This window comes from Pinus tabuliformis, chromosome 5_1, assembly GCF_031772625.1.
Source record: "Pinus tabuliformis cultivar Carrire ecotype Pingquan chromosome 5_1, CPIR1, whole genome shotgun sequence".
Taxonomy (NCBI): Eukaryota; Viridiplantae; Streptophyta; class Pinopsida; order Pinales; family Pinaceae; genus Pinus; species Pinus tabuliformis.
Window position 1 is genome coordinate 130,829,148 of NC_142305.1, and position 12,184 is coordinate 130,841,331.

Genomic DNA, 12,184 nt, shown 5'->3' on the forward strand with positions numbered 1-12,184 from the left:
TCTCTCTCTCTCTCTCTCTCTCTATATATATATATATATATATATATGAAAGAGAAGACATCTAGGAAAGAGATATTTTTGGGTAGCGCACGCCGCATAGTTCTATATAGTCATATGGAATAACTTCATATAGTTGTTTGAAGTTCTATAATGGCCATTTTTGGGTCAAATATATGATTATAATGTTTATAGACTCACACTGATCATTTTTGGATATATTGATGACCATTCATTGCACCTCTAACTGTATATTTTAAATTTGAGTCATCCAGTCCCATTGTATGTATACCATAGTTTTAAAAACTAGAACCACGTTTTCAACTCATCCACCTATCTATTGCAAAATTCAATGAATTGATCTTGAAAAAGTACATAAAATAATTAATTTTAAATGAAAAAAATTATTTTAAGATTTCAAACCATGATTCCAAACCATTTGGAGACAAAATATGCAATGTTTGCTCATCTATATACCATGTAAAGGTGCATATATCAAAATGGCATTGAGTGCAATACAAATCATCAACAAAACACATAATCAATGAGGCTCTAAATGGCCTCTAGTGTCCAAAAACAATGTTACAAGCTATTGGGCCACTGGTCTACTACAAATCACTGATCAACATGATTACTCATCAAACTCATCACTAATTCACCACTACTAAAAATGGGCTCTCTTACCCACCAAAAGTGGGTAACCCTAGGAGAGCTTTTTCTCCTATTCATCTTCTTTCATCTGGAAGCCAACTTCGTAGCTGATGTGATGTGCTATTTTATCTCTGCTCCTTGCATCAGTTGTATGTTTCCTCGCTCATTTGTTAAGAGCACATGTTAGAAGGTGGGAGATCCGACCCAAAAGGTATGTTTTTCATTGTGCAATCGAGTGCTTATGCTTGTTTTTCATTTGAGCATTTTGGGCATGGATTATCGGGTGGCTTGGAAGAAGGAAGGGCTTTGACCATGGTTTTATTTCCTTACCTTAAATGGGGGGTTAATCTTTAATCTTAGTCCCATGGGATCTCCCCTATTGGTCTATGGCTTTAGGAAGGACACTATATGGGAAATCCTGATTTTGGTAGCGTGGTCCCGTTTTCCCGTTCCATATTTTTCACTCCCCTTTGCACATTATAAGCCCTATTTCATCATTTTCCTTCTCTGGGTCCACGAGACACTGACACACCCCCTCCCCTTGTCCACATATCTGGGTCGGGCCTGGAAACGTTTCCCTAGAGGTTGATGCAACTAAAAGAAAGTTAAAAGAAAATCATGGCCACAAGCAAGAAACAAAATAAAATAAAATCATAAAATGCAAAAGATGGCTGGGACATTTGATATAGTACATGGGAAAAAGCCAAACGTGAGCTCTACCCCGTATTATTATGGCCATCACCCTAGTTCCTAGGGCCCATGAGTGCCCCTCACATCATTAAAGGAAACCATACACGTCCCAACCCCTGGTGGGTGATGAAATACCCCACCTTATGGGTTATTAATTGTTTTACATCATTCACAACATGCTCTCATTACCTAGAGCTTCGAGCAATAATACAAAGAAAAATCAAGAAAAAACAAAAAGAAAATAAAAAGAGAGGTGGAAATAAATTCTCTTGTGTAACCACGATTCCTCCCTCGTCACATCTCTACACACAATATGTGGGCCTCAATCATTATTTCTATCCTTGTACCCATGGCATCTAGCTTTGAGACCCCCTTGTTCCCATTCCATTCCATCATCATTCATATGCCACCTATTAATTGAAGGATGTATCAGGAACATTTTTTTACCCTTAAGGGCTGGGAACACCTAATAGGATCATTTATTAGCCACTCCTACCTAGGGATGTAACAATATTATGTGATCAAAACCCCAAATTTGGAAAAGAAGTCCTATATGAAGTCTCAATTTTCCCTTGATCAACAAGCTTGGTTCACTTAGATGCACTAATGATTAATTTTACCTAATGGTAAAGATGCAGTTCTGGACATTATGTGTGATTGGCAGGTGGTTTTCATCATGGGTTGGGCAATTTAACTGGGACCCAAGTCCACTAGAAGAGCATTATGACACCCCACAGGTGAAGTGTTGAGAGCCATGGGACTCCTATCTACTTGTAGAGTATCACTCCATTCCATGGGAACCTACAACACCCTAATAGTCTGTACTTTGCCCCACATCATTCATGAGATGATATACTTGGACCAATGTGCCCCTAGCCGACTTAGAAGTGCACTTATGGTTTGGCAGCTGATTCGAGGCCCAAATGAGGTTGTCTCACCCCTTGAGACATGGGAGGGCTAGCACCATACTTTGAACTCTCAATTTTGGAGCAGAATTAGGTTATTTGATCACCAGGAGACCCATGAGACCCATTTTGTGCCCCAAACACAAAATTGGGGTCCACATGATGATTTGCATGGATATCTAGGGGCCAACCCCTAGAGGATGATTTTTGGAGCCCTCTTGACTCAGTTTGGCACCAAGGGAGCTCAACACATGCCTCCAAGAGGCCCACATAGTGATGACGTTAGCATTTCAGCCCTCTTGTGGGTTAATTTTTATGATTTCACATTGGTTATGTGGTTGGCTTGTAACCACAATTAGTTTTTTCCCATCATTTGACAACTAAGAGGGGCTTTAGGCTAAAATTAGACTTGATTGGACATGTATAAATATGAGAGACCTCATTTAGTCTCTCATCATCATCTCTTGGACAATTCTGCCTCTTAGAAGAATTACGCACTTGTTCCTTCTTGGCTATTGGAGATCTATTGGATGCATTTCGATATTTGGAACCTATTTTTGATTGTCTTTGGAGCTACTTCTTTGGATAATGGATGGATATACTAAATGTGCTTATTGTTGAAGATTTTCTATCTTGAAATTGTCTAATGTATGGAATTGCTAATTCTAGATTATGCTTTTTTGTGCCCTAATTGTTGAAAATTAATTTTGAAACGTTATCTAGTTGAGTATTGCATACGATATTCATTGTACAACATGTAATGAATGTTCCTAGTGGAGGAAATCTTTAATCTCTCCATCAAACTCCATTTTCTTTTGAAGTGGGTAAATGCTAAAAGTTGATACCTAGGGCATCAATTTTTGGCTTCCTTAGAAAGGATCTATCTTATCTATCTCATCTTTGAATCCATATACCTAAAGGACAAGGCACTAGTCCAAGTTATCGGTGATCAATCCGAAATTTTCTCCATAATTTCTTCTCTTAAATCAATCCTTTTAAGGCTAGGGAGAAAATCTAGGCGTGCAATGAAATTTTAGGGAGGAGGCTTGTTGTCGCGCGGATTGACACGACAACGCTCAGACCGGGGGCTGTCACTCTGATCCCCGATCCCTCCGTTTAAGCCTGTCTCCCGCGGCTAAGGGGGGTAGTCCCTGTGAGATGAATGAGACCAACTGTCGACCAGTTTGTTGGGAGACACGAGATACGATGTAAAAAGCACTAAAATGGATTTAGAAAAGAAAAGACCAGTGCCTTAAGAGATTGCGGATAAGACGATTACTTTGTTAAATGATATAAAAAACATTGACCATGAACAGCGATCATCTATCATCAGCTAGATCACAATGCTCTTAGAATGATATCCGGCAACTGAAAAATTTGAAAAAAATGAATGTTTCAAAACACCACGAATCATAAACCATTAACCAGATACCAGGTTCGCATCTCGAAAAAAATTTAGATCTTCAGCATAAAAGATATAGCATGAAAACCACTGAAACTTGGCAAAATAAAATTTCCGCAAAATTTTTATTTTTTCAATTTTTTTTTTTGATTTTTTATGACAAAACTTTAAAGCTATTTTAAAATCTAAATAAAACAAAACATAAAATAATTACAAACTATAAAAAGAAAATTCTAAAATCTAACCATATGAAAAATAAACTAAGCCTAAACTAATTCAAAAATCCCTTTTTTATTTTTTATAACCAAACATTAACTACACCAAAATATAAACCTAAGTCCTAAAACTAATTAAAACATAAATCTAAAAAAAACAAATATTAAAATCTAAATCAAAATTATAATATTTTTTTTTTTTTAAAAATCTAAACTAACCAAATCAAATCAAAGTCTACGTTGAAAGTGAAAATGGCAAATCGTATGTCATCAAAACGCATCCAGGAAAATCGTAACAGAAAACCTTAGCCGTCAACAAATGGAATACGATACTATGCTTAGGAAATGATTCGAAATCACATGCAATCGAATTTTTCTTTTCATAAAGGGAAAACGAAATATGGAAGACAGATCTTTGAAGAAAACCTGAGTAAGAAAAGACGGAAACGCAGCTGAAATTTACGGAGCAAAACGATTTCGATTTGGTTTGAGTCCACTTACCTGGTGTTCGATGGTGAGAAACGTGAACGATTTGTGAACCCGTGCTTCTCTTTACCTATCTTTCCCACGCAGTCACGCCCTCAGCAACATGGAAACCGAGACCTGATCACCACAAATCAACTGCGTGAAGTTTCCTCTGCGTGATACGATGTGGTTTCCAGCTCCGGACGCGGTGATTCAAAAAAGTGTCATGAGCGTGCTCAGATTTGTGGCCAGCTGCGCAAACACTGGTTGATATTGCTTAATCACGTGGACCTTTTGATGGTGGCTCAGAAAACCCCAACATGTGTTTCTAATTGAACCGATGCCTCCAAATTCACAACTGGATCTTTCAATACTGTTTCATGCCAAATACATCGACGCTTTTTTTTTTTTGCACCGTCGTTTTCAAAGGATCTGTTCACGCAGTGTGGATACCTCACGCGTATTGTTTTAGAGACTTTATCCTCTGCGTGTTTGTAATTGGAACGATAAACCTCAGCTGATGAAGCGATTTGCCCAGGAAAACCACAGCGTATGCTTTCGGTTTCAGAATGATGCATGCTACGGCTTCGATAGCTGAGGGCTTTCCACTGTTTTTGATTTCATGTAATGCAAGTAATATTGACGATCTGGTTCCAAGAATGTTCTTCGACAGCTGACTCAAAAAATGCACTTGATGGAAACCCTGTAGCTGAAAACACAAAAATACAAAACCTTAATGAAGACTGCAAAAATAAAATTGAAACCCTAGACTAGTTAATTAATTTACAGATTGCTGGCCCCTGAAATGCCAGATTTGACAATAACTGCAGTAATGTTTTCAATATATCAGAAATTTTTTGAACTTCACTGTGAACAGAAAGAAAATCTCTAAATGTAAAACAGAAAAGAAACTTTGAATGATTAACCCAGGGAACAATCAGCTGGGCTCTGCACAGAAAGTGCTTGCGGGAGTTGGCTGGTTCAGCCGAGAACTTCCCCGAACGCCCACAAAATTTCCTTCAAAAATGCTTTCCTGCACATCTCAAGCAACCATCAGCAAAGAGAGAGAGAAAGCTGCTAAATCTCAGGAAATAATGGAGATACCTGCCATTATTTCAGAAACCCTAGCAGCCCTCAAACCCTAGCAGGTGAGCAAGATACCTGTACTCACAATACTCTGAAAACCAGCTATTATTAACTGCTGAAAACTGAAATATGCAGGAAAAAAAAAACAATCATCTCACAGCAATTCCGGAGAGTAACACCAGCCAGTTTTGAACCCCAAAGTCTTTTTATTAATCAGAAAATCAGATTACAAGAGAGCTTTCTCAGTACAGACTCACAGATCAGATGAATTGAAATGACCCCCTAAGACCCTATATAAAGGAAATGATCCTAACGGCTAGTTCGAGTGATCCATGTGGAAATGATCTCGACCGTTGATGAGGATCAAGACATCTCTTGATCTCATCCGTCGATTTATTCACTTAAAATATTATTATTTTATTAGTTAGGGTTTTTGCTTGATTTTTTTTTTTTTTTTTATTATTTTTCATTATTTTATTATTTTTATTCATTTTTTAATTCATTTTAAAATGGATCACTGAACTAAACCTTCGGAAACATCACCTGGGACCTAGGACTTAGGACTCATGAGGGGATTTAAAACATTTCTCGACCCTCAGGACACATTACATCATGACTTTTACAAAATTACATCTTAAGGGACAAACCCATTTAATACAAACCCTCACAAAACACCCAGTTCTGCGACACAACTATAATCTAGCAGATTTAACACACTAGGATTCTCCTAAAGTTCTGATGACGAAATCCATCCCGGCTTTGGGGTCAGGTTTGAAGGAAAACTCTGCCGATCGTAGATCGGTGAGACGAAAAACCTCCCGGGACGCAGATCATCATTAGAAGGTTAGGTCCACCTAGGCAACTTTACATACATGACTCTGATCTGCTTAGATTATTTACAACTTATACATGCAGACTGGGTTTACAACAAAAAAGATCAAGCTGCTGATGATGGCAGGATGGCACGGACATGCTGATCAGGTGCTGCTTCTTTCTGTCAAGAAAAACGGGATGCACTGCATGGGTAGTTGACCAGTAGAGGTCAACATCTGGCTCTACTTGGGGACACGTTGCTGCTTGCAGGAATGTGAGAATCCAGAATCTGCATCCATACAACACAAAAATAAGTAGCGTCCATCCAAAAAATCAGCATATACATTAAGCACAGGAAAGATAAAAGCTCCTTATTTATTAACTATCTAATAACATGAAAAGTAAATCTAATCCCAAAAGCAGAAATGAAATGCTGAAAAGACAAGGAGTAGGGACAGAAATACAATACAAAAGATGCCCCACGGCATCAGATGTGTTCAATATAGTGCATACTGAGCATTTGCCTGCTTTCAGGCAAATCTGTCGGCTGCTTGTCGGATGTGCCATGTCCCATTTTGCATATGGTAGGACTCCTTCCTATCCGAAAATCAAGCTGCTCGCGGCCGTCTGATGCGTCAAATCTTCTTCTCATTTTCTTCCTCTTGCGCTTTTTCTTTCTGGCAGGATGAATTACTGATGAGCTGGAACTTTCTGTCTCGAAACTATTAGATGAAGTACGCGTGATATGTCTCTCTTTAGCCCGCATCTGATCTTTATCATTCTTAAGTCCATCCTCGATCAACCATCTTTCAACTGAACTAATAACCTCCTCATAACAAGATGGATCTTGTTGCAACAAATCAGAAGGCTCCTGATCTATTGATGTTATCTGTTTTCTTTCATTTTCCAATTGCTGAAATTTTTGAACCTGTATTCTAATGGCATCCATCTGTCTAGAGTGTTCAACCTTTATAGCACTAATTTGTCTGGCATGATGTTCTTCCATGTCTTTTATTACTTTAACATTTTCTTCTTTTATGTTCATCAAGCAATGCTGCATGGAATTTATTTCTTCTTCATGATTCGCTTGCATGTTTCCAATTTCCGTTTCATGTTTAGTTTTCATGGCCTCAATTTCCCTAGCATGCTGATTTTGCGTGTCCTCAATCTCCTTATTACGTTTTTCCAGATGGGTGCGTAAAGTTTTAACATCTTTGATAAGATTAGTTTGGTTGCTTTCCAGATTTTTTACCAGCATCTTTAAATCTTGTATTATTTGCTTTTGCTCCTCCTTTTCATTGTCATTTATCCCTGATTTTTCACTATGATGATCTGCAATATTTCCGGTGGATGACACATTCTGACCTTGAAATCTTTCTTCAACAGCTGAATTACTTTCTTTTTGTTCAACAATTTTAGAAGTAGAAGGCAAGCTGTTTGGACTATCATATCTATCTTTAAAAGCATTGAGAATGTCTTGTAAAGAAGTGAAAAATCATTAGGAAAGTTATTAAACCAATTCAAGGCATCACCCTCTAAAGAACGGACAAATAGACGCATCTTGAAATCTTCATTATTATATTGAGGAAATCTACAGTATAAGATCATTACACAAGTAAACATGTTTAAATGCCTTTTAACAGCGACCGAATCATCACCCGAGAACTTAAGTAATTTACCAATGGCCTCTTTCGGAAGATCATGGAGATTATCAGTAAAATGACATGGTTTAAATGAATAATCCATGATGAACAATAAAGGATCAGATGGATGATAGAACTAACTCTTTGCTCAAGAAAATCAAAAGATGAAAGAAGTGGAGTCGCCACTTGAACAATAAAACTGATTCTAAGATCCAAGAAGTAACCAACAAACAGATATGCGGGAGGCTTCTTGTCTGGGAAAAAATAAAAAATGGAGTCGCCACCCAAACAAGAAACACACCGAAGAGATGCTGCTGATATGTGATAAAAAGATGCCAAAATATTTGAATCTGCCAGCTCAAATGAGAGATGAGAAGATGAGAAGATGCATGAAAAGTCGTTGAAACACCGAGAAAAAGTATCCCCGGCAACGGCGCCAAAAAATGTTGTCGCGCGGATTGACACGACAACGCTCAGACCGGGGGCTGTCACTCTGATCCCCGATCCCTCCGTTTAAGCCTGTCTCCTGCGGCTAAGGGGGGTAGTCCCTGTGAGATGAATGAGACCAACTGTCGACCAGTTGGTTGGGAGACACGAGACACGATCAAGAGAAGCACTAAAATGGATTTAGAAAAGAAAAGACCAGTGCCTTAAGAGATTGCGGATAAGACGATTACTTTGTTAAATGATATAAAAACATGGACCATGAACAGCGATCATCTATCATCAGCTAGATCACAATGCTCTTAGAATGATATCCGGCAACTGAAAAATTTGAAAAAAATGAATGTTTCAAAACACCACGAATCATAAACCATTAACCAGATATCAGGTTCGCATCTCGAAAAAAATTTAGATCTTCAGCATAAAAGATATAGCATGAAAACCACTGAAACTTGGCAAAATAAAATTTCCGCAAAATTTTTATTTTTTCAATTTTTTTTTTTTTTTTTTTTTTGATTTTTTATGACAAAACTTTAAAGCTATTTTAAAATCTAAATAAAACAAAACATAAAATAATTACAAACTATAAAAAGAAAATTCTAAAATCTAACCATATGAAAAATAAACTAAGCCTAAACTAATTCAAAAATCCCTTTTTTATTTTTTATAACCAAACATTAACTACACCAAAATATAAACCTAAGTCCTAAAACTAATTAAAACATAAATCTAAAAAAAACAAATATTAAAATCTAAATCAAAATTATAATTTTTTTTTTTTTTTTTAAATCTAAACTAACCAAATCAAATCAAAGTCTACGTTGAAAGTGAAAATGGCAAATCGTATGTCATCAAAACGCATCCAGGAAAATCGTAACAGAAAACCTTAGCCGTCAACAAATGGAATACGATACTATGCTTAGGAAATGATTCGAAATCACATGCAATCGAATTTTTCTTTTCATAAAGGGAAAACGAAATATGGAAGACAGATCTTTGAAGAAAACCTGAGTAAGAAAAGACGGAAACGCAGCTGAAATTTACGGAGCAAAACGATTTCGATTTGGTTTGAGTCCACTTACCTGGTGTTCGATGGTGAGAAACGTGAACGATTTGTGAACCCGTGCTTCTCTTTACCTATCTTTCCCACGCAGTCACGCCCTCAGCAACATGGAAACCGAGACCTGATCACCACAAATCAACTGCGTGAAGTTTCCTCTGCGTGATACGATGTGGTTTCCAGCTCCGGACGCGGTGATTCAAAAAAGTGTCATGAGCGTGCTCAGATTTGTGGCCAGCTGCGCAAACACTGGTTGATATTGCTTAATCACGCGGACCTTTTGATGGTGGCTCAGAAAACCCCAACACGTGTTTCTAATTGAACCGATGCCTCCAAATTCACAACTGGATCTTTCAATACTGTTTCATGCCAAATACATCGACGCTTTTTTTTTTTTTTTTGCACCGTCGTTTTCAAAGGATCTGTTCACGCAGTGTGGATACCTCACGCGTATTGTTTTAGAGACTTTATCCTCTGCGTGTTTGTAATTGGAACGATAAACCTCAGCTGATGAAGCGATTTGCCCAGGAAAACCACAGCGTATGCTTTCGGTTTCAGAATGATGCATGCTACGGCTTCGATAGCTGAGGGCTTTCCACTGTTTTTGATTTCATGTAATGCAAGTAATATTGACGATCTGGTTCCAAGAATGTTCTTCGACAGCTGACTCAAAAATTGCACTTGATGAAAACCCTGTAGCTGAAAACACAAAAATACAAAACCCTAATGAAGACTGCAAAAATAAAATTGAAACCCTAGACTAGTTAATTAATTTACAGATTGCTGGCCCCTGAAATGCCAGATTTGACAATAACTGCAGTAATGTTTTCAATATATCAGAAATTTTTTGAACTTCACTGTGAACAGAAAGAAAATCTCTAAATGTAAAACAGAAAAGAAACTTTGAATGATTAACCCAGGGAACAATCAGCTGGGCTCTGCACAGAAAGTGCTTGCGGGAGTTGGCTGGTTCAGCCGAGAACTTCCCCGAACGCCCACAAAATTTCCTTCAAAAATGCTTTCCTGCACATCTCAAGCAACCATCAGCAAAGAGAGAGAGAAAGCTGCTAAATCTCAGGAAATAATGGAGATACCTGCCATTATTTCAGAAACCCTAGCAGCCCTCAAACCCTAGCAGGTGAGCAAGATACCTGTACTCACAATACTCTGAAAACCAGCTATTATTAACTGCTGAAAACTGAAATATGCAGAAAAAAAAACAATCATCTCACAGCAATTCCGGAGAGTAACACTAGCCAGTTTTGAACCCCAAAGTCTTTTTATTAATCAGAAAATCAGATTACAAGAGAGCTTTCTCAGTACAGACTCACAGATCAGATGAATTGAAATGACCCCCTAAGATCCTATATAAAGGAAATGATCCTAACGGCTAGTTCGAGTGATCCATGTGGAAATGATCTCGACCGTTGATGAGGATCAAGACATCTCTTGATCTCATCCGTCGATTTATTCACTTAAAATATTATTATTTTATTAGTTAGGGTTTTTGCTTGATTTTTTTTTTATTTTTCATTATTTTTATTCATTTTTTAATTTTTTAATTCATTTTAAAATGGATCACTGAACTAAACCTTCGGAAACATCACCTAGGACCTAGGACTTAGGACTCATGAGGGGATTTAAAACATTTCTCAACCCTCAGGACACATTACATCATGACTTTTACAAAATTACATCTTAAGGGACAAACCCATTTAATACAGACCCTCACAAAACACCCAGTTCTGCGACACAACTATAATCTAGCAGATTTAACACACTAGGATTCTCCTAAAGTTCTGATGACGAAATCCATCCCGGCTTTGGGGTCAGGTTTGAAGGAAAACTCTGCCGATCGTAGATCGGTGAGACGAAAAACCTCCCGGGACGCAGATCATCATTAGAAGGTTAGGTCCACCTAGGCAACTTTACATACATGACTCTGATCTGCTTAGATTATTTACAACTTATACATGCAGACTGGGTTTACAACAAAAAAGATCAAGCTGCCGATGATGGCAGGATGGCACGGACATGCTGATCAGGTGCTGCTTCTTTCTGTCAAGAAAAACGGGATGCACTGCATGGGTAGTTGACCAGTAGAGGTCAACATCTGGCTCTACTTGGGGACACGTTGCTGCTTGTAGGAATGTGAGAATCCAGAATCTGCATCCATACAACACAAAAATAAGTAGCGTCCATCCAAAAAATCAGCATATACATTAAGCACAGGAAAGATAAAAGCTCCTTATTTATTAACTATCTAATAACATGAAAAGTAAATCTAATCCCTACAAAATTAATGGTAATATTTTAAGAATTTAACATTACATAGACTCCCAGCATTGCTAGGGTTGAGTTAGGTTTTTTTGTTTAGGTTTAGGATTTAGGAGGGGGTGGGTTGGATTTATAGCCAATGGGGCTGTTATGAGAGAGAAATAGCCCCTAGCTTCCTCCAACAACCACCTGAAAAACCACAACTGTGGGTCCCAAATTCCCCCCACGTGTGAGATTTGAATGGCCTGGTTTGGAGCGGAACTGGCTGGTTCACTGGATTTTTCTACTGGCTCATTGGCTGAAGGTTACCAACCGGTCGGTTTGACTGGTTACCGGTTCAAACTGGCCGGTTTTTAAAACTATGATGTATACTTGATTGACGATAAATTTATACTGCAAGCTTGAATCTGTACCTCCCAGTGCCACTATCACTGAATTTCATTTTGTGGCAGTGTCTCTAAATTGTGCCTTCCAGTTTCACTATGTTTAACTTTATCCTTGTAGCTTTTGAACTTGTGAGCATCCTGTCCTGTTTT

The 12,184-nt window shown here is 38.0% G+C and overlaps 1 protein-coding gene across 1 annotated transcript in view; it reads left to right on the top strand.

Annotated features, from left to right (window-relative positions):
* LOC149163775 (pectinesterase 31-like) overlaps positions 1 to 12,184 on the top strand; it is a 243,999-nt gene that overhangs the window by 29,012 nt on the left and 202,803 nt on the right. The gene's annotated exons all lie outside the window — the stretch shown is intronic.